The 23,727-nt window shown below is 40.4% G+C and overlaps 1 protein-coding gene across 1 annotated transcript in view; it reads right to left on the bottom strand.

Moving 5' to 3' along the window:
- LOC122402895 (semaphorin-2A) overlaps window positions 1–23,727 on the bottom strand; it is a 680,389-nt gene that overhangs the window by 597,751 nt on the left and 58,911 nt on the right. The window contains exon 2 of the mRNA XM_043406053.1: window positions 11,007–11,067. The gene's annotated coding sequence lies outside the window, so the exon portion shown is untranslated. The remainder of the gene's footprint in view (window positions 1–11,006; window positions 11,068–23,727) is intronic.

The raw sequence follows: 23,727 nt of genomic DNA on the forward strand, positions 1-23,727 counted from the left end.
TCTAATTTCTTAGATCGATTCGTTGGAAAGTATTTTCCATAAATATCGAATTTCCCCGATACGAACTTTGTTACGAAGAAAATTGAAAGAAAAACCCAGTGCAAGCTGTCGTCAGAATTCTGAGAACCGGTTAAGTGAATTTAAGCTGTTAGGAGCCATTTCTATCTCGTTAAAACTTCCTTCCCCAACTGTTGGAGCGACGATTCGCGTGTGACACGTGTAGGTTGCTCGCGAGCAATAAATTCTTCTCTTTCTTAGCATCGAAAAGTGCTATTCGCCTGGTACTCGTCTGTTTCGTCGTCTAACAGAAAGATTTCTCGTCGAAGCACGAACTAGTGATGATTTTAGACGCGTGTCTCAACGTAGCTCGCTGGTTGCACCTGGATTACACGTGTAACGTGATTAAATTTATTTCCACCTTCGTGGATTCCTCCGGAGTCACGTTTAATCGACTCCCCGAGTATAATCAGCGAAAGCTCGCGTCTTGGCTTGGTAATAATAACTGGGAAATGCAACACCTTTGAGCATAGCCTCGGTAACAGGGCCAATAATAAAGAGACGATAGACGTGTGCCTGACGAGCAAATCTCTTAATGCGTGCACGATGTTAATTAGCGTACCGAGCATCATCTCGTTCTGTTCCTCGTCGTTTCTACAATTCCTAATTCCATTTACTCTGACTCCGTCGCATAACCCACGTCCAATTAGCTCGTCATTTGCGAACGCTGCACGCAGGCGTTGAATGCGAAATGCTCGCGATACCGAAAAGGCCCTGTCGAAAGCCAACTCTCATCGAACCTTTCATCTTCAGATTATCTTTCGATGTACACTACAAGCCTTCCAAGTCTTGGACTTTATTATGTAAACAATCCATTGATTTAGACCAGTTCTTTGAAGCTACTTTGCTGGTGAACTGAGGACTTAAGGACAAATGCAATGTATGTTGAGAGCTACAGCTCTTCCATTGCAATTTGCTTCATCCTTTTCTCTGTTTTCCGTCGACTTAATTTTTCATAATACTTGGGAAGGTTTATTTGTTTCTAGATCATTACGTAATAAGTCCTAACCCAGACCTAACTCAGATCTAATCCAGACCTAACCCAGACCTAACTCAAATCTAATCCAGACCTAACCCAGACCTAACCCAGACCTAACTCAGATCTAATCCAGACCTAACCCAGACCTAACCGAAATCTAATCCAGACCTAACCCAGACCTAACTCAAATCTAATCCAGACCTAACCCAGACCTAACTCAGATCTAATCCAGACCTAACCCAGACCTAACCGAAATCTAATCCAGACCTAACCCAGACCTAACTCAAATCTAATCCAGACCTAACCCAGACCTAACCCAGACCTAACTCAGATCTAATCCAGACCTAACCCAGACCTAACCGAAATCTAATCCAGACCTAACCCAGACCTAACCCAAATCTAGGGTCTGGGTCAGGTCTGGGTTAGGTCTGGATTAGATTTCGGTTAGGTCTGGGTTAGGTCTGGATTAGATTTCGGTTAGGTCTGGGTTAGGTCTGGATTAGATTTCGGTTAGGTCTGGGTTAGGTCTGGATTAGATTTCGGTTAGGTCTGGGTTAGGTCTCGGTTAGGTCTGGGTTAGGTCTGGGTTAGATCTGGGTTAGGTCTGGGTTAGGTCTGGGTTAGATCTGAGTTAGATCTGGGTTAGGTCTGGGTTAGATCCTTTCAGAAAGAGAGGCGAAAAAGTTACGTCACCCTTGTGACGTTTTATAGCGACTGAATTACGGAGAAGAAAATATAAATCTCCAACATGTTCAACACTCACCATTAGTGCATGGTGAATGTCAACATTCACCGGTGAAAGTCGACATTCTCCAGATTTCGGTGTTTCACTGTAACATATCCATCATTTCTGAACATTTTCTGACATGATTGGTGTACGATTTTGGCCATAACTTTCAGTATAATACTGAAAACTCACGCGTTGCAAACATTTAAATTCGTAATTCAGCTCGCGAGGTTACGAATAACAGTGATTTTTGATACCTTCGAGATCAAAGAAATTTCCAACGAAAATTCAGGAAGATACCAACTGAAGAAAGAAACAGAAACCAAACGTTCGAGGCTCCAAAGCAAAACTTCTTTACCATCTATAAACGCAACGAGTAACAGAGAAAGGTGTGCATACTTTGAAAGAGCTATTACGCGGACTGTCGGAGCAAAAAATTCACGAAAAATGTCACAATTTTAGCGTTCTCTGGACCCTTTTAAAGGAAACACGTGCACCTGGACTGGAACTAGCACCGGAACTGGTATCGCGTCGGTATGCAAATCGAAGGAAGGATTTAAGCTACGGATCCCCCGACGTTAATTTCCTTCCGTGAAATATATACTGGGGGTCGAGCGTGGTCGATTAAAACGAAGAGGATGCAAAGAGGCAATTGCTGATGCGAAAAGTGCAACGCGGTGTACGTGCAGGTACTGGTTCGAATCCAACGAGTTCTACGGGGTAGGCTGTCGAAGAACGTTGGGAACGAAGCAAGGAGAGCAACGTGCCGGTGAAAAGCATGGACCACTTAGCAGACTGGCGCTAGGCCAACTGCAATCCCTGCACAGGGCACGCTAAGCTTCCTGCATTTTAAACGCACCAGGACGACTTCCGCCATTAATAGATTATCCCGGTGGAGCGTTCGTCTTAGTCCGACGTCGAGTCCTATTGCTCCTCGTGCGGTTCGAGTATCGAGATTTACTATTCGAGCCTCGAGTTTCACGATTTATGCCAAAGAACCTGGTTGATGCAATAGCGGAAGACGAATGACGAGAATTTGATCTCTTTCGGGCGAAAAGGACGCATAAATTCTCGAAGTATCGTCCTCGCAACGCGTGCTTAGCAAGTATCCGTTAAAAAATGACATAGCGTTTCACCTGTTGCGCTAGGATGGGATCGTCCAGCGTTTTACTTAATCCCGAAGACCTCCGGGGAACACTTTTGTGTTCTGGAACGCGCACCCGTTTAATAATATTCCGCAATCTGCTCGGCGATGCATCATCCGCTTTGTCCTCGCGATCTGATTTGCTGGAGTTGTTCTCAAGGTTAAATCACTATGAGACGATAAGGAATGTTTCGGGGATTTTTTGTGTAATTTAGACACGCTCATATTTGTATGGCTCGATGTCAAAATAATGCGATTCGGAATTGTGTAATCAAAGAACAGGGAAAGTTTTGAATATACAGTTGATGACTGTCGATATAAATGGAAACTTCTCGTACTCTGAATACACAAACATTCGAAAGGAATTGTAAACAGTTATAATAGATAGCTACAAGGCCTTCTGTTTCGAACCACGAAGAAATATTCGTGTTGTTTCAAATGCACAGCCTGTGTCCTCAACCTTCCTACCTTGACCCTCAGAAGCTGTTGCTTTTGATACACACAAATAGATTGCCTCAGAGACTAACTGCGAAGGCGTAGTAGCTCTGTTAGCTAAATTAACTGATTTTTCCCCTAGGGAAACCTCGGTTTCCCCTGCCATGGTGGCAACGAGGAACACCATAGGGAGGCCTACCATAGGGAGAATTGGTCAAGCCAATGAACACAAGTGCACCATCAAAGACCTAGTGTACACTCAAAATTTATTCCCCAATATGCTAGAAATGATGAAACTCTGAGTATTTTACCGCTTCTCATGCAAGCTACCACAAAACCAGCTTGAGTTGCGACGTTTCCAGTAAAATTCGTGCAAATCAGCCAAAATTGTTGACCAAGATGCACAATGGGATCTGATTCGCGAGATTGTGAACAGCCGGTCACGTGCAAGGTTTCATTAGAGATTTAGGCGAGGAATCTCTCCCCGTTGGATAAACTTAAGCCGGCGTATATTACGTGAGAATCAAGTCACACCTGGTCTCGATCGGACCGCTTCAATTGTCGCTCATTTCTTTTCCTTTTTTTCCCCCCCAGTTCGTGAAAGCGACTGATGGGGTGGTTGCTTTATCGCAGCACCCCTTTCCCACCCCTTCGTTTTCCATCTTCCGCTCCTTTTCACCGTTCCTTTGAGTCAACACGGAGCTTGCGCGCAGGGATCTACTCCCTTGCCACCCTTCAATCAGACTCCTCCATATTTATGCGCAGACGGGCACTCCTCGCGGAAAATTTCCTCCCGAGTTCAAAACGGACTACATTATCATAATCTGTTGGAAGGTACGACATTGCCCGAGGACTCGGTGGCTTTAACGTAATTATTAATCAGGATCCAAGGAGATGACGTTGGCGTAGAAAAATTCCCCCGCGAGGTTTTCGGTGTTATTTCGATTATGATAAGCAACCACGTGGCATCTGCGCCAACACATGTGGAAATCACAGATAAAAAAAAAAAAAAAAATATATATATACATTTTGTCTCTTTTTCTTCAGTTAATTTATCAGAGTATTTATCAATTTTTTTTTTTCTTGCTATTCTTTGTTGTACTATTCATATATAAATAAATATAAAATCTAGAATTATTATATGTAACCAGCTCTAAAACTCAGCTCCATCTTTATAATGTGTGTTTTTTATTTGTACGTAACACTAGATTGCCCAAGGAAGTCATTTTGACTGCTTGGGAAATTTTAAATAATCAAATCACTCTTATTATTGAATTGAGTAAATTTCTTATATGACCAGTTCGACTCTGTATTGAAATAACAGTTTTCATTTTTTTTTCGATTACACATGATAACATACAAGTACATGATAAATTGTCGATTTGGGCTTACCTAACCCAGACCTAACCCAGACCTAATTCAGATCTAATCCAGACCTAACCCAGATCTAATCCAGATCTAACCCAGACCTAACTCAGATCTAACTCAGATCTAATCCAGACCTAACCCAGACCTAACCCAGATCTAATCTAGATCTAATCCAGACCTAACCCAGATCTAATCCAGATCTAATCCAGACCTAACTCAGATCTAACTCAGATCTAATCCAGACCTAACCCAGATCTAATCCAGATCTAACCCAGACCTAACTCAGATCTAACTCAGATCTAATCCAGACCTAACCCAGACCTAACTCAGATCTAACTCAGATCTAATCCAGACCTAACCCAAACCTAACTCAGATCTAATCCAGACCTAACCCAGACCTAATTCATTCATGAATTGAATGTAGTTTGTGAAATTTAACGGATGAGTTGTAAATTTTTATCTTGCCACGCGAGTTCAACGTTTTTACTGCATCACACGTTTTCTTTCGTGTTTTATTGCAACGTTCCTTCTGCTTACATTCCACGAAAACTTTTCAGAACGCAATTACGCCTGTGCATCCTGCAGCGTTCCTATAGAGAAACATATTTCACTAAAGTGAAAGACGCCCTTTCCCATTAAAGTTCCAAGATTTTTCGCAACAACCGATAAGTAAAGTTGCGCAATAGTGATTAAATCCCTTAGTTTTAACACGCAAATGGTTTTGAAATTTAAATCGAAAATAGATTTGTCTATTCAATAAAAAAACTCACAAACATAACATAAGATATAAAAAATTAAGCTGCATAGGAATTAATTCTTGAAAGCACGTGATTTACAAGCAGTTTCGTATTTGTTATTTTTCTTTGATATTGGAAAAATATATGTGTTTAGAAATGCAAAATAAAAATATTTTCTTTCGCTTCTAAAAATGGATTTATAATAGTTTAAATGTTTCATATCTTCTGCAATGTTGTACATGGAATATTTTTCATTTTTAAACTATAAAATATTTTATATAGTTTAAAAACATATGATTCTAAATGCATAGTCGAATTAGAAAAAATTGTCTACCAAATCAGAAACGATTTTCGATGGAATCCTTTCAGCTTAAATTTCGAATTTAACTAGTTTAATATTTAACTATTTATTTAACTATTTAAGTAAAATTTAAGTCATCATCATGAGTTGTCTATCAGGAAACACCAAGAATGATACAAAATCGAACCAAAAATTATCCATTATTTAATAGAAACTAGAGGATTAAAAGCAATAGTGGACAATAAACAAAAATGAATTAGATATTAATTTTAGATTTTCGTAAAACAAATATTAGTAGAGTGACAAATTATAAACATTGTACCATCTATCATGCTTTTGTTCCCAAGTTAAACAAATGTGAATATTTTGCAGGTCACCGTACGTTTGGACCAAAGAATTCCCAGCCACATGTGTATGCACCAAGCTTCGCTGTTACAAAATTCATATTATCTAAGCTGCTGACCTACATGTAAGTCTTTATAATTCGTAAAACTATTCGTGTCACGTAGCGTGGCCTATCTGTTCGTAAAACCTGCTAGCGTCATGGAGCATACATGTATAGCGATTCGCATTAATATTCGAAAACTGTCGCGACCTAACCGCGAGGATTTTTTTATCCTCTTGGGCTTGTGAGCCTGAAGATTAACTATCCGTGGACGCGATTAGTTTGACTATCATCCACAAATTTAATGAGAATTTTTAATATTAGTAGTGGAGATTAGTTTGACTATTATCCACAAATTTAATAAAAATTTTTAATATTAATAGTGGAGATTGAATGTATGATGGAACTTTTGTTGTCCAAAATTTTGAATGTTGTAAATTAACTGTGTTCGTTCGAAGATTTTATGAATTTTTCACGAGTTGATCATGATTAATTGACCATTCGAAATTCGTTAATTAAACCAGTAAAAACTGGATATCAATAAATAAATCTAGCGATAATAGAAAAAACTGCTCCTATAGATAAAACATAATGAAAATGAGCTACTACATAATAAGTATCATGTAAAATAATATCAATTGATGAATTTGATAATATAATTCCAGTTAATCCTCCTATGGTAAATAAAAAAATAAATCCTAAAGATCATAAAATTGAAGGATTAATAATTAATTTTGATCCATAATTTGTTGCTGTTCAACTAAAAACTTTAATTCCAGTATGAATAGCAATAATTATAGTTGCAGATGTCTCAGAAGTGACCCTACAAAATTGATTATTGGAGCTCATTAGCCAGGTCGATGCTTCAACGTGTGTGGATAAATATTATTTTAAAAACAACTCTTGAATTTTTAGAACTCTTTAAATTTTAGATTCATGCTTGGAACAATTATGAAATTGCATTTATATCAAAGGTTTCAGTGCATTAAAAATATCGTTTGTGCTCAGTTTGTAGTCCTCGAACGTCTTGATTGTGGAATAATACTGTAATGTGCTTTAGATTGAGACAAAGTGGTCCCCATAACTTCCTGGAACAGTTTGCACCAAGTAGCCCCGGCGATATCTTTCAAACCAGACGCAACGGTGTTACAATTAGTCGTAAAGCAACTGATTTCGAAGGCCTGTCTAGCTCTAGAGTGCAATGGCTGCGAAAAACTTCAATTTTTGTTCTTTCTGTCTCACAGATCCTAGGAACAGATTCACCAGGGATATGACTCTTGCAAGAGAAGACACATGTGTGTAGTTTTGCCATGTGACGTGTTACAAATACCTAGATTCTTGACCTATATTCTCCTACTCCTCTTTCTGCTATTATTAGGGGAATATTGAACTCCAAATAACTAGCTTCTTTTTGCTATACGAGATATAAAAAGAACGGGTACTTGGGAGGCTTACTTAACCCAAGTATGCTAATATTTATGAGGAACTATCTCTGTCTTTCTTTCCAAAGGAATCTATTTTGATCAATTTCACCAGGGACGAGAGACCCTTGCGAGAAAGGAAGCATTGATTGTAGATTTAGCGGCGTTTAGAGTACCTAGGATCATTCTTCTGCCTTTATCCCACCACACCAGGGGGATATTAGTCAAAAAATCAGATATCCAAGGGCTCCTTTTAACAGCAAGTGTGTTGTAAAGAGTCTTCTCTTGGATCCTCCTTTCCTAATAGAGTTGCTATTGTTTTCACAACTCTTAGGGACGAAATCAACCTGGAAGAGACGCCAGAATCGCCTGGAAGACGCCTAGAGATCGAAGAGACGAAAATCAGCATCGAAATCAACCTGGAAGAGACGCCAGAATCGCCTGGAAGAAGCCTAGAGATCGAAGAGGCGAAAATCAGCATCGAAATCAACCTGGAAAAGACGCCAGACGCCTAGAAAAAGCCTAGAGACCGAAGAGACAAAAATCAGCATCGAAATCAGCATCGACCAGGGGGATATTAGTCAAAAAATCAGATATCCAAGGGCTCCTTTTAACAGCAAGTGTGTTGTAAAGAGTCTTCTCTTGGATCCTCCTTTCCTAATAGAGTTGCTATTGTTTTCACAACTCTTAGGGACGAAATCAATGTGGAAGAGACTCCAGAATCGCCTGGAAGAAGCCTAGAGATCGAAGAGACGAAAATCAGCATCGAAATCAACCTGGAAGAGACGCCAGAATCGCCTGGAAGAAGCCTAGAGACCGAAGAGACGAAAATCAGCATCGAAATCAACCTGGAAAAGACACCAGACGCCTAGAAAAAGCCTAGAGACCGAAGAGACAAAAATCAGCATCGAAATCAGCGTCGACCAGGGGGATATTAGTCAAAAAATCAGATATCCAAGGGCTCCTTTTAACAGCAAGTGTGTTGTAAAGAGTCTTCTCTTGGATCCTCCTTTCCTAATAGAGTTGCTATTGTTTTCACAACTCTTAGGGACGAAATCAACCTGGAAGAGACGCCAGAATCGCCTGGAAGACGCCTAGAGATCGAAGAGACGAAAATCAGCATCGAAATCAACCTGGAAGAGACGCCAGAATCGCCTGGAAGAAGCCTAGAGATCGAAGAGGCGAAAATCAGCATCGAAATCAACCTGGAAAAGACGCCAGACGCCTAGAAAAAGCCTAGAGACCGAAGAGACAAAAATCAGCATCGAAATCAGCATCGACCAGGGGGATATTAGTCAAAAAATCAGATATCCAAGGGCTCCTTTTAACAGCAAGTGTGTTGTAAAGAGTCTTCTCTTGGATCCTCCTTTCCTAATAGAGTTGCTATTGTTTTCACAACTCTTAGGGACGAAATCAATGTGGAAGAGACTCCAGAATCGCCTGGAAGAAGCCTAGAGATCGAAGAGACGAAAATCAGCATCGAAATCAACCTGGAAGAGACGCCAGAATCGCCTGGAAGAAGCCTAGAGACCGAAGAGACGAAAATCAGCATCGAAATCAACCTGGAAAAGACACCAGACGCCTAGAAAAAGCCTAGAGACCGAAGAGACAAAAATCAGCATCGAAATCAGCGTCGACCAGGGGGATATTAGTCAAAAAATCAGATATCCAAGGGCTCCTTTTAACAGCAAGTGTGTTGTAAAGAGTCTTCTCTTGGATCCTCCTTTCCTAATAGAGTTGCTATTGTTTTCACAACTCTCAGGGATGAAATCAACCTGGAGGAGACGCCAGAATCGCCTGGAAGAAGCCTAGAGATCGAAGAGACGAAAATCAGCATCGAAATCAACCTGGAAGAGACGCCAGAATCGCCTGGAAGAAGCCTAGAGATCGAAGAGGCGAAAATCAGCATCGAAATCAACCTGGAAAAGACGCCAGACGCCTAGAAAAAGCCTAGAGACCGAAGAGACAAAAATCAGCATCGAAATCAGCATCGACCAGGGGGATATTAGTCAAAAAATCAGATATCCAAGGGCTCCTTTTAACAGCAAGTGTGTTGTAAAGAGACTTCTCTTGGATCCTCCTTTCCTAATAGAGTTGCTATTGTTTTCACAACTCTTAGGGACGAAATCAACCTGGAAGAGACGCCAGAATCGCCTGGAAGAAGCCTAGAGATCGAAGAGACGAAAATCAGCATCGAAATCAACCTGGAAGAGACGCCAGAATCGCCTGGAAGAAGCCTAGAGACCGAAGAGACGAAAATCAGCATCGAAATCAACCTGGAAAAGACACCAGACGCCTAGAAAAAGCCTAGAGACCGAAGAGACAAAAATCAGCATCGAAATCAGCGTCGACCAGGGGGATATTAGTCAAAAAATCAGATATCCAAGGGCTCCTTTTAACAGCAAGTGTGTTGTAAAGAGTCTTCTCTTGGATCCTCCTTTCCTAATAGAGTTGCTATTGTTTTCACAACTCTCAGGGACGAAATCAACCTGGAAGAGACGCCAGAATCGCCTGGAAGAAGCCTAGAGATCGAGAAGACGAAAATCGTCGTCGAAGAGACGCCAGACGCCTAGAATAGATCGTCAATCTAGAAGAATGTCTATCTGGTGAACACTGAGAAGATTACGCCTGTACGCTGTTGTCGAGCTGATAATGCAACGACGTCGTCCAATGCCTCGCTGCACCCAACCCTTTCATTGTTATTATCTTAATACGATGGCGTAAGGTCTATTACCGTCTGACCCGCTCTCAGTTTAACGAGATTAGCATAATACCGCGAAGCCCTTCTCAGAAGTCTGGCCCTCCAAACCCTTTTACACCTCGTCCCCTCGCAATCCCTGGGTGTCTGCCATGCTCGTGTCTGACGAGAACTCCGCTGATGGAGTTGTGCGTCTATTCACCTGCTCGCAGAAGTTACCACGACGCGGATAGACAGATGGATGGGCGGTCGGACTTGGCGCAACGGGGAGAGACAGTCGTGCCGGAAGGCTGCCGCGGAACAGAGGAACGGGGTACCCGACATTAAACACTCGAGCGTTTTTCCCCAGACGCGGAACTGCAGTTAAACTGTACGCGGTATTTAACTGCAGTTCTGAACTGCGGGCTGCTAAGTTTCAACTTTAAGCAACGCTGCCATTTGCGTCGCGTCGCGATTCTTTGCTGAGAATGCAGGGGATCGATACAGGAGTCCCTGTTCATGGGTACTATTATTAAAACAGGGTGAAAAGATGGATTTCTGGGCGATCATTACACGTTTTAGTGTTTTCTTGTATCTCGGATGAAAACTTTTTTTTGTATTTTATTAAGGACGTGTTAGGCTTTAAAATCAGTCATTTTTGTAGTTACATCATAGGGTTCTGCGTTGGCCCTGGCCCGGAATCATGAAGTACAGTTTTTGGGCCCAAAATAATTCTATTTTAGCGAAAATTGAAAATTCAAAGTCACACACTTACCTGGAGTGGCGTTTTCTCGAATATGGCATCTCTGTGAAGAGGATTTTTGTCTTCCATCTACCTAAAAATATGAAAAATGACTCTTATTTATAAATAAATTTTTTTTTTTTTCAAAATTAATTAATATCAAAGTGGAAATAATTTAAAATTTCTTTTTCATTTTTCACTTACAAATAGACTATTCTTTGAAACCCATGCAACCTATAAACAGATAAACAATTCAATAAAAAATATTTCACATCGTAAAACACCAACCTAATCAATTAATTTGTGTCTGATCCTCCACTTCGAGCTTAATTTTTTATATAATTAATATCAAAGTGGAAATAATTTAAAGATTCTTTTTCATTTTTCACTTACAAATAAACATTATTCTTCTGTGATACTTTGAAAATCATACAACCTTCAAAGAAATTATACAATCCAATAAAAAATATTTCTTATCGTAAAACACCAACCCAATCAATTAATTTGTGTTTAATCCTCCATTTTGAGCTTAATTTTTTCTTTATACAATACAATTAGCGAAGCTAGATTTTACCGCGATGAGAAATTTATCACTGTCTGATCGAGCAACATAAACGTTAACTCAGATTGCTTTCAATAATCCAATCGGTTACTAATAATGAATTAAAGCACTAATAGAGCATATTGAAGCCCGCCCCGGGACCACTAGACGCAAATATATTACGATATAGGAAAACAGAAATTCAACCGCAGATAATTAATTGCTGTTGTTACGAGATTGGTTTGTATCCGCTTTGAGTTGATTTTAATTACTATTTGCGCCTGGATGCGACCTAGTACCGGTGTCTACCCTCGTCACGTGTCATTTTAATATCCTCCGATCCGTTTAATCCTTCCGAACCCATTTACGTCCCTACGATCCCCTAATCTTGGCTAATCGAACAATCAGATCCTCTACACTTCCCAAAAAATTGCTGGACAAATTACGCTAACGGAGAAAGTAACAGGGAAATTATGGTTGGCTGTCCCTGTTTTACAATTCGATTCGGTTTTGCGATGATTCCTTTGATTCGATTAGGCTGATGTAACGTGATGTGACGTGTCACGTTTAAAGTGTCCCTTTGGTGACCCATTGTTAGATCATTGCACATGTGCCTCTTACACAATCTCCCTCTATATCCTGTCTTCCTCTCGTTTGGGTCTCGATATCCTGATTAGAGGGCGCGCTGAGCTACTAAAGCGCGGCTAACCTCAATTAATGAAAGTATTCTTTCTTTACATATATATTTTATGCGTTAAGAATTGAGTTTTATGAAGAAAATATCTGGAATAGAAGTAGAATATTTTGTCGAGCTCAAATTTCAATATTACTTAATTTATCAGAGCAATAATATTGCAAACTTATACTTTTTTAAAGTTTCATCGGAGGTTCGTTTCTTGTATCAAAGGGGTGGTCGCGTGTAAATGAAATTATGTAAAATCGGGGTAGAGAAATACGCTATTTTCGCGAGGGCATCCAAGACGAAGGGAGGTAAGAAGGGAGGGGAAATCCCATCAAACTTGTAAGTGCCGAAAGTTAACGCCGGCTGGTCGGTTCGGTTCTCGGTTTTTCTCCATTTGCGCTCGAGCTGCCTCCCATTCTTCGCCTTTTCTCGTTTCAGGCTCGGGGAACAAGTGGAAAAGTTGTGGGCGTAACTCCGTCACGGCGTTGGGAGGGAGGGTGTAGGGGGTTGCTTCTTCCTTCTTTCGCCGGTGGCTCGGAGGAGGAAGGAAGGAAAAGTGCCGCAGGGGAAATAATATGGTCGAAAATCTACCCTACCCCCGCCCTTCCGCGCCCCGTAACGCTCGCGGGAACGAAATAACGGCGAGTTGCTACCGCGGAAAATTCAGAGTCAACGACAGCGTTATTGTTTTTCAAGAGTTTCCGGTATGAGTGGGAACGACGGTGCTCTGAATTCGTTCCGGGAGGATAGGGTCGAGGAGCACGACGCAAAGACGACGCCCTTTTTGCACCGTCGACGTTCGGGGGTAACGCTACAAAGTTACTTTATCGTTCGAAATATCGTTACTCGCGGGGGCTGCAACCCCGTCGCTGGAATATGATGTAACAATATTTAATGACGACACGACTGCCGGGGCGCTTTGTTAAATATTCACGCGGTACTTAAGCGAATTGAAAATTGATACCGGGTCTACGGCGGAGGATTTCGAAACGCAGTTTAAACAACATCGGACGAAATGAAATACGAGCAGCTTGAAACGCGATGCCCGGGTAATTGTTCTCGCGAGGCGAACTAATATTAACCGACGATGGCAAACATGGCTCTGTTCCGCAAAAGTACGCGTCTCGATATTGCGTGTAAGGTATTTAGAATATACTACTCAAAGGTTCACTCTTCTACACGCATGATATATATTTTTTAGTTTTTTTATTTTTGTTAGGGAATAATCTTCCTGTGAGAGTACTAGAAGAGTTTAAAAAGAAGGGGGAATGTCACTTGAAATTGTTTTTGTATTAACCAAGTTTATTGTTTTTAAATAAAGTATTATTTGTGTTAAAGAGATAATTCCGAAATGTAAAATTATTTGAACCACGTGCTGACGCAACAATTTTTACTCCTGAAGGGTAGTCAGAGGGTCAGGGGGTAGTATTTAAGGGCCCACGATATTGCTATTGAGTTTTGAGGGGTCAAATAAATGGGCACTGTACACAACAGTGCTTCTTGCACTCAGATATGCTCAAACGTGGTAGTTTAGAATAATTATTGACTTTTGATCTCCCGTATCTCGGAATCTGTTCAATTTACATCATTAAATCACATCAAAAATTCAGCTAATTTAACCTGGGGGGGCCATTTTCCATAAGATCTCTGCGAGGTCCTTTCGTCGTTGATTTAATATCGTGCCCTGATATAAATACACTTTAAAGAAAGGAGAAACGTAGCATACGTTATAATTTATGAAAAGTATTACAAGTTTTACGTCCAGTGCAACTTATTCGACGTAATGGCACAGTGAACAATATCGGAACGCCATGCAGACGGAATATCGTAACAAACGATAATGCGATTAATGTATTGGCTGCAGTTATTGTAATCCATAGGTCAGTATCCGCTATATAGCAAGAGATAGCCGGGATCAGTCGCACAGTTCAGTTCACCGAATATTATAACTACGGCAATATCATTCGTACCACATATTGCTGCATCAGCGGCTGCTAGAAACCGATTATCAGCGCCGAATTCGTTTTTCTAGTCGAATGAAGCAGCAAATTCCGCCAAGAAAATCCCATTTTATCCGTGATTTTATATTGTAATGATCACGTCAATTGGCATAATATTAGTGACTAAATATTTGGTGCAAAACGTACTTATTAAGCTATGGTTTCTTAGCAAACCCATTTATCCGTGATATCCATCCCATTTTATCCGTGATTTTATATTCTAATGGAAAAATATTTCCCATCATTCATCACGTCAATTGGCATAATTCATATTATTGACTCTAAATGTTTGGTGCAAAACGTACTTATCAAGCTATGATTTTTAAACAAATTCAGTTTAAACACTTCATCAAGACTGTTAAAAAATAGATTTTTTAATGAAAAAAACACTAATCTTATTTCGATAAAACAAAGTCTCGATTTTATATGAAAGAAACATTTATTTCTAGTAACAACGGGTTTCTATACCTCTAGAATTATTCATTTTTGTCATATTAAAAATAAAGTTACGATTAATATTTTAATAACATTCGGGGGGAAAAATTCATTTGGCTTGCAATGATATAACTGCAAAAACACTGACGATATTGCAAAAAACGATTAATAAATGTTTGGAAATAAATTGGAAACATTCTGAATGCTCGATAAAATGATTTCTTCTTTATCGGCTGAAAAATTCTATTTAGTTATATGCGAAATATATAAAACTTTTCAAACTGTTTTTTAGGTAAATGTTGTTAGAGACGATGAGATGTTCATTACTGGGGAAAAATTGTATGTCGTTCCACGAAGAAAATTGAAGGGGCGTGCCCGACCGTAACTCTGAAGGGCTCGCTATAACCGAGCGCGACGTAAAACTCCCCCTCTGCATTCTAATGGTGAAAAAAATCGTTTTGCTTTTCCTAATACATTCCTAGAAAATGGCTTGGAAAGCTACAAATGAGATATCTTGCATATGCATACAGGTATAATAAAAAGTTCGAATGCAAAGATTACTAATCGAAGCATTGCAAGAAGAGAAATACAATGAATGTGTTAACGTAAGAGAAAAATAGAAAGAAAGACATTTCAAATCAATCACTTCTTGCCCTCGATGGCTGGGATTTTGTTTAAAATTGAACGTGATATAAATTATACGATATTAAGGGTAGTTTAAGTCATCATTTTGCTGGTGTTTGAATGTGTATATTTCTACTATATTTAACATTATTTCACTTCACTTACTATATACAGAAGTCAAGCTTTTACATTTACCTGTAAACGTCTAAAATTTGTCTGAGCGTTTCCATTTCATTCATCAGATATCGCCTGGTGCTTTAAGCTACGAGAAGCACACGTACCCTGCCTCTGATTGTACGTCTACCGAATAAACGTGCGCTGTTATTCCTCAAAAGCAGCTATCTCTGGGGTCAAAAAAAAAGCAGACACGGTACACGCACAATTCCGCGAATATTGCCTTCTACGTTCTGTTTGATCGCCGTCGAAAGACTGGTCGCCTCTTCATATATGTCGTGCAGATGGTGGGTCAGGGTAGGTCGAGCGTTCATTCTTTTTTTCCAGCAGTCTGCAAATAACTCGTGCACGTTCACCGAGAGACTCCCCTGGCCTGTCCCCGTGGGAGACCACATCTAATCAGAATGAATGGCCTCGCCTAGTAGCCGGAGCGCATCCCCGCCGACGACTTACGCCACACTCGGCCCACCCCCGCGGGCATTTCACTCGATTTCAGGCCGAGCTCCGGTTGTCATCGGTCTTCATTATAAAACAAACCCCCCTCCCCCTTGGTCTCCAGGGGCTGAATCTCGTTTGACTATCTCTCGTTTTCAACGTTCGACAAAAATCGACCTTAACGCGGATCCCACCGTTTAGGGGTCCGGGGTCAGGCCAATCCTGGCGGGATGACCTCTTCAGCTTCTCCGAGTGCCACCTTGTCGATTATCCACGGCACGTGATACGTCAACCGGGACCGAGACAAACACTTCGCCAGCGGGAGGAAAGAAAGTGGGCCAATGAGCACGCAGTCGCGCGCCGCGGATCGATTTTCACTTTCGTTCACGGAAATTACGGGGCTGTGCGTCTACCTTATTTCCGAAAGGCGTGCAATTCTATTCGGGAGGACTGCACAACGAAGACATTTTCTACTTTGTAAGATAATCACTCTCAAGGGAGGAAATTATTGGAAAAATTGAAATTTCTTCTTTAAAATAAAATTCGCAAAATTGACGAAGTTGATAGATTAGAAGTGATTGCCATTCTTACTGATTTCCATGATTTTTAAATATATACAAAACCATGATACATATATCGAAAATATACAGGGTTAATGCAATTGTTACTAGTCATAACTCCGTTATTATTGCATTTCCGGGAAAAATGCTAAAGCAAAAAGATAAATGGTTCGAGGAGCACTACATCCGTAGGCCTTTAAATTTTTCTTAAATACAGCGGTGCATGTGCAATTAACAATTGCATAATTTCTTTAAATAGAAATGCATATTTTTTTTTACACAGATCGATTCTTCCGTTCATTCTACGTATAAAATGATTAGGGCACCATAGGCAAAAAATTATTGGATCTCGAGATATTTTCAAAAAATGTCTTTATCGAAGAAACGCTTCTCCATTACATTTTAAACATTTCTGATAACGTTTTTTGTTTTATTGTTTGCATAACTGCGTTTAAATTATCCGCAGAATCTATGGGATTTGAATAAATTCTGTCTTTCAAATAATCCCACAGAATAAAGTCAAGGGGACAACGTATTGATGTATTTGTTGCGATAACGTTATTGCAAAACTTATTTTTTATAATGTTTCTGTTATGATAACAATGTCGAAAGGGTGTTTACCTTTACAACATAGTCAATACAATTTGTTTAAAACAAACAAAAATTTATTAACTTAATTTCCCTATATAGCATCTTCTTCAATGAAGACATTTTTCGAAAATATCTCGAGATCTAACAATATTTTGCCTATGGTGCCCCAATCATTTTTTACGTAGAATGAACAGAAGAATCGAACTGTGTAAAAAAAAATATGCATTTCCATTTAAAAAAATTATGCAATTGTTAATTGCACATGCACTGCTGCATTTAAACAAAATTAAAAGGCCTACAGATGTAGTGCCCTTCGAACCATTTATCTTTTTGCTTTAGCATTTTTCCCGGAAATGCAATAATAACGGAGTTATGACTTATAATAATTGTTTGGATGCTTGTATATGTTTATGGAAGGGTTTTTGAACAATTTCTCAATTTCTTTGATATTTCTCGGCATGGAGGGGTGGACAGTCATCGAAATCATTCGATATTAAAGAGTTTGAGTCTACTGGACAGCTCAAGTAACCTTAAGCCAATCGTTTGAGAGAACTTTACGTCAAGCGGCTTTTGTTAGTTCTGAACGGTGCTTGAAATCGAGTATATCCCCCTCTCTTTCTGTCTTTGATAACCGAGGGGGGAAACTCTTCGGGCTTAGCGTTCTTCTCAGTCCTCCTCGAAAGTATTTGTTTCTTCTTCGATCACTTCCTTCTACCTCGTCTTGCGGCGGCGTCTAAGCCGGCCAAGAAAATCCTCAAATCGACTGTCGCTGTCAAAGGAAGGGAATTTTTTTTCTCCGACAGTCTTTATTCACAGAAGTCGCGCGGGAAATGATCCGTTAAATTCGCGGACTAAGGAGAACGCCGGGGAAATTGGATATCGAATGGGGCTCGAAAGATCGTCGACCATTTGCAAATCAATAACGCGATTTCAGATGAATATTCATACGCTTGTAAAACAATCGAAAATTATACACAAGTATTTATTTTAACTGTGGTGACTCAAGCTTAAGGGTTGAAAAAACTACCCTCAAAAATTTGACCCTAAAAGTGCTAATTTGGGTACAGTAAGATTTTGGTAAAAATTGAATGGTTTTTGATATTTGAGAAAATGTTTGAATTATCAAAACAAAGCTGTATAATATTTCCTTGATACTGAAAACTTTATTGTTGGTTGTACACTGTATATCAAATCTTTATTTTATACACAAAACTCTACTAACAAGAAAAATGACCCTTTTTATTTGTTAATTATTGATCACTAAAGTTCAACAAATTCTGACGTATATTTTAAACCTATCGTTCATCTAAGACGCAGAAATTTCTTGAAACAAATTTATTAAACATTATTTGAGTATATTAATTCATATTACAAGACACAGTGGCGTTGACCGAAAACATTAACATTTTAGGGGAAAAAGTGTGTAATTTGCATACCTTCTGTTTCGCCGTTTGAACCGCTATAAAATGACTTCCATAATTATTTACGTTCTAGTTCGCGCTCGTTAACCAGGAGACACTTTCCGCAGAACTGGAACGCGTTCTGGACGAACGACGAATCAAGGCGACAAATTAAGAGTCCGTCGGGACGATTAACCCTGAAAATTTAATCTCGCTGAAAACGAGGGACGATTTAGATTGGCGCAGCGCCCTTAATAGTTCCAGGGAAAGAAGAAACGAACGAGGCACCCCCGTTTCCCAAGCAGCGAAAACGCTCTCTATTTGAATCTCGACGGTTAATTGGGAGAATTACTACGATTCGAAGGAGAAATAATAAGGGGAAAACACATTACCGGGATACTGAATCGCGCAGACAGGCGAGCCGAGCACGGAACACGAAAGGGGGAGAAGAAAAATTCGCTGCGAATCCTCCCGGGTCTGAAGAGAATTTGTATTACTCGAATCAAACGCGCGCGCATTAGGAACGAACAGTAATTAACGTGCTTCTCCTTTTTGCTCACGGTTCTTTCATCTTTTTGCATTTATTATTCGCTTCCTCTTCGACGAGCAAACACGCGTGTTTCACAAAAAGTACGAGTCGAGCCTTTGCGGGGCACTTGTCCCGAAAAATCGAGAATTGCTCTAATTTAATCGGAATATTCGTGTCTCAAAGATGGCGAGCTTCATCGAGATAGCGACTGAGATCTCAAGGAGAACATTTCTGGGTTCCTGGTAGAATTGAGAAAAGTATTCTGCGATACTCGAGAGGAAAATTTTATTTCATCGGATTTCCTATTTCTTATTTGCTCGAATCTGGCTTTGGTCGAGTGCTTCGTTTACTATCAGAAACTCGGAACACGTTTCGATATTGCGAAGAGGGCTGGTTTCTGTTCATATCTGATAAAGTTAAAGAAATATAATCAAGCATTTGCTAATTTGTATCAGTGGTACAAAGCTTCACGGAACAATCAATATCGTGGCATAATATTTGTTGCAATTAATGCACAATAACTATACTATTACTATTATTAGCGGAAAGTAATTACTTTGGGGCGATTTATGGGCATCTCTGAAGCTACGAAGTTGGGTCCAAATCACACAAATAATCGAAAGAATTGTAACATATCGTGAACTCAAATGCGCAGCAAACTATTTTCATTATTAAAACTTTTTTCTGCCTTTTTTTTTTAATCCCGAGGCTTCGTTATTCGCGAAATCTCGTTTAACGTGCCGCTGATTGATGGCTCCGCGTATCCTTTTTATAATTATACATCAGGCAGCGAAGTATGGTTCTTTTATAGCCTTCTTAAAGGCGGACTTCTGGGCATATATATATTTTACACGCCTTAATCAGAACACCAGCCACGCTACGAGGCGTTATTAAAAGATACAGCTGCTTTCATTTTGGCGGGTTCGTCGTAAAAGTTAATTATTAAGCCATCAATAGAGGAACCATGGGGGGGGGGCCATGGTAATCTCAAAAAATCCTCATAAAGTTTGCATTCCCGAGCACCGGGGGGATCTAATTACGTTTCGAAACCGGTTCGAGACTACAGTCCCCCACAGTGTTTTGAAAAATTCATTAACATTATGGCTGGGCATGGTAATTTTAGCAAAGCGTCCCACAGGCCGCGAATAATTTAAGCAATGGAACAGTCCCGACACTCTGAGAATATATTTCGTGCGTTTTGTCACCGTGTGTGCATACATATAGGATTTCCACGTGTTCGTTTAGGCGCGTTTGCGGAGAGAATAGTACTAGGAGTAAGTCAGTGAGGAGAATAGACTTAAATTGTCGTTTCTCTTTCCATAGAGCAACACGTGTATTCTCCTGGAAGTCCTTAAATTTCTCCGTTGTCTTGTATATATTATTATAATATTAATAATTGACACTTCCGTTGTATGATTGCAGGTAAACTGGAGTGTCCAGAACGGCGAATTCCAAGGCCAATCTCGTAGAACCGACGTGACGCCATGGCCGAGCTCTCGCAGTTTCCCGTCCGCCTTAAATCCGGTTTAAAAGTTCCCAGAAGCTCCGGGTGCTAGTCCGCCCGGGTAGAAACTTTCATCATTAAGTAAACGGTGGGTTGGATTTTCATGCTGATTCGCGTTTCTCTCGCGTTTGCGTTCTCTCCCACGGCGTCGTTTAGATATCCTTCATCCAGCGTATCTAGGAAGTCGAGGTACATCGCGTGCACCACGCACATTGATATCTAAACTGGTTACTTCGCTTAGAGGTCAGTGTTACGCTGCAGGTCAGTGTTCTCCAAACCGAAGATTTGCATCATTCAACTGAGGGCATACTGATGACCCAAATTTGGTGCCAAAGGAAACGTTTTACGTGGAAAAATGTGGACAACTTCAATTTCTATTAACACACTAGTAACGAGAATTCTCATGATTTCTTGATTGTTCTCCAAACAACTGTATTTTCTTTGCTTTTCTGATAAAAAAATTCAGGTTAATATATGTATTTTAATCTCATAGTCTCGCTATAAACATTACACGCCCACATACAGCTATTACAATCCTCAGAACAATGAAAGTCAACAATACAAACTTTCATTTTCATAAGTAGATGCCAAAGTAATTAAAAAAAGACCAAATTACATTGATTTGCATCATTCAACTGAGGGAATACTGATGACCCAAATTTGGTAGCAAAGGAAACGTTTTACGTGGAAAAATGTGGACAACTTCAATTTCTATTAACACACTTACTAGTAACCTCAAATTCTCATGATTTCTTGATTGTTCTCCAAACAACTATATTTTCTTTGCTTTTCTGATAAAAAAATTCAGGTTAATATATGTATTTTAATCTCATAGTCTCGCTATAAACATTACACGCCCACATACAGCTATTACAATCCTCAGAACAATGAAAGTCAACAATACAAACTTTCATTTTCATAAGTAGATGCCAAAGTTATTAAAAAAAGGCCAAGCATTGATTTGTAGACCAAATAAAACCAGTCTTGGACTCCGTACCAGCGAAATTTACGCATTAATAAATTTGCAACCCTAATAATTCTTGCAGGTTCGAGGTGGCGCATAAACCACAACTTTCCCTTCCTCCCAGGGAAGTTTCATATTTCTACGATACACGACGATATATTTGGGAAAGTCTACATACGTTGATCGTCGGTTCCTCGGTGGCCAGACTCTTCCTCCCCCCTCCTAGCAAGTGTTCGCGCGCGGCAGATCGTATTTTGTACCGAGATTTAGCGTTTGCCCTCGGCCGTTTTTTAGCGCGTGGCACGCAGACCGACGCGTAATACACACGTACGCGCGGAACGAACAAAAGCGCTTTTTAAAACAAATTTATTGCCGTGCACTGGGGGGTCGCCGCGAACACGACGGTTACCGACCAGCATCCCCCCGCGCTACGACCACCCTGAGCGACCCTCGTCGCCCCATGAATCCCCCCTCTCTCTCTCTCTCGCTCTCTCTTTCTCTCTTGTTGCCGAGTCCCTGTTTCGTGACGCTACCCCAGGCGTAGTCTGGACATTTACGAGTACGTCCCGGTGCATTTTTAAACCCGTTTTGCCCGCGCAACGGAAACATTAACTCCCCGTCGGCTGTCAGCAAACGAGTATAATCCAGACGAGCCGTACATCGCATAATCGGCGCGAGGGCAATTTTTTTTTCGGACGGCGTCATGAGTGAAAGCCGATTCCGCCCCGCGCCGTGCGTTGAAACGTAAATCCGATTTGGTCTACCTTCGTTGAGAGAAATTCGAACGGTTGACGGTGGTTTGACCGGATCTCGATTATTTATATTATCGCGGCGTGCACCGAACAATGATTTTTAATCCAAAAATTGGGGTCCCGGGACCCCCATTACCATTTTCGTGTCACTCGCAACGTTACCAACAGATTCAGAAATGAATTTTAATTTCTTATAGACTTTCGTGGCCCGATCTAACTGCCATACCGACCTGAAAATTCGGAGGTGATTTTAGCGGCCTCTCGTGGATAGCGGTCAGTCGAGTAACTCACTCAATTAGTGTCACAGACAGCAGCTAGTGCGTGTCAATGCATACCAGTTAAAAAGTACGTATTAATCGCGATTCCTTGACTAGCTAAAGTTGTAAATAATTTGCTAAAAATCAGTCTATCCGCGGTTTCTATCGCAGGCATATCTCGTGTTCGTAATAGAAGCTTCGCGAGACATCGGAGCTCCCCCCACCCCGCCGCCTAATTCGCGAGCATTACCGAACACAGCGGTCGGCCATCATTCGTCCTTTGACGTCAACACGTATCGGCGTTCCGTGACCTAGGTACGCATTTCTAACCTGTTGATCTTTCCACTATTACTACTCGCGTTTTAATTATAATAATCCTTCATGCACCTTAATACATCGTTATCTCGTTTCTGTTACAGCCTCCCATTGGAATTCGAAATCAACAAGACCTGTTGAAACCTGTCAAGACGTGTCGACATTTCGCGACCAACGAAGTATGTATTTCTAACCTTTTCCTATTTCCTCCTTACAATCAATCATGCTTTAATTACGATTTAATTTCTATATTAGTTCTGTTGCAGTCTCTGAAGGAAATTCGACGTCATGGGAAGTTTTATTGCCGCGTAAAGGACGCCTTAGCAGTAAGAACTCTAGTAAGAAGAAAAAAGAAAATCGATAGGCAAAGCACCAGGTGTGCTTGTTGTTGTTTCTTATCTCCTGTCCCTTTCTTTTCAGCTCGTTTCTTTCCAGGAAATTTGTTGGCCGCGCGCAATGCGGCCGGTAGAGTCAGTGATTGTGCGTAGCAACATGTTTGTTTCTCGGGGCAAAGTGACCCCGAGCACGTTGTCGTTCACGGTGTTAGGCAAACGCGATAATAGAAGCAGTGTTTCTTACGCGGTATTAAATTACTTCCAGAGCATCGTGGCTCTTTCTGTTTTCTGAATCGCGATAGTAGAATCATTTGTTCGCCGATTTCAATCCTCGGTCGCGGTGATCTAATTTAATACTTTCTAATAAAATTAATTATTTTTTCAATTTGAAATTTAAACTCCTCGTTACCGGAATTAGAGTCGGTGCATCACCGAAGAGGATTATTTGGCGATGCTCCACGAGCAAACAATGTAGGTATAAATTTATACTTTGGAATTTTTAATTAAAAATCTTTACAGTTTTAACAATAGATTCTAATTGTTTTCTTACAGTTTTCTTACAGTTTCTGAACATGATCCTGGGAACGAGCAGCAGTACTCGGGGAGTATCGGGCGGTGGACCACGAGCGAACAACGTAAGTATAAATTTATACTTT

This window comes from Colletes gigas, unplaced genomic scaffold (assembly GCF_013123115.1).
Source record: "Colletes gigas isolate AHSC1104 unplaced genomic scaffold, ASM1312311v1 Colletes_gigas_Sc00041, whole genome shotgun sequence".
NCBI lineage: Eukaryota > Metazoa > Arthropoda > Insecta > Hymenoptera > Colletidae > Colletes > Colletes gigas.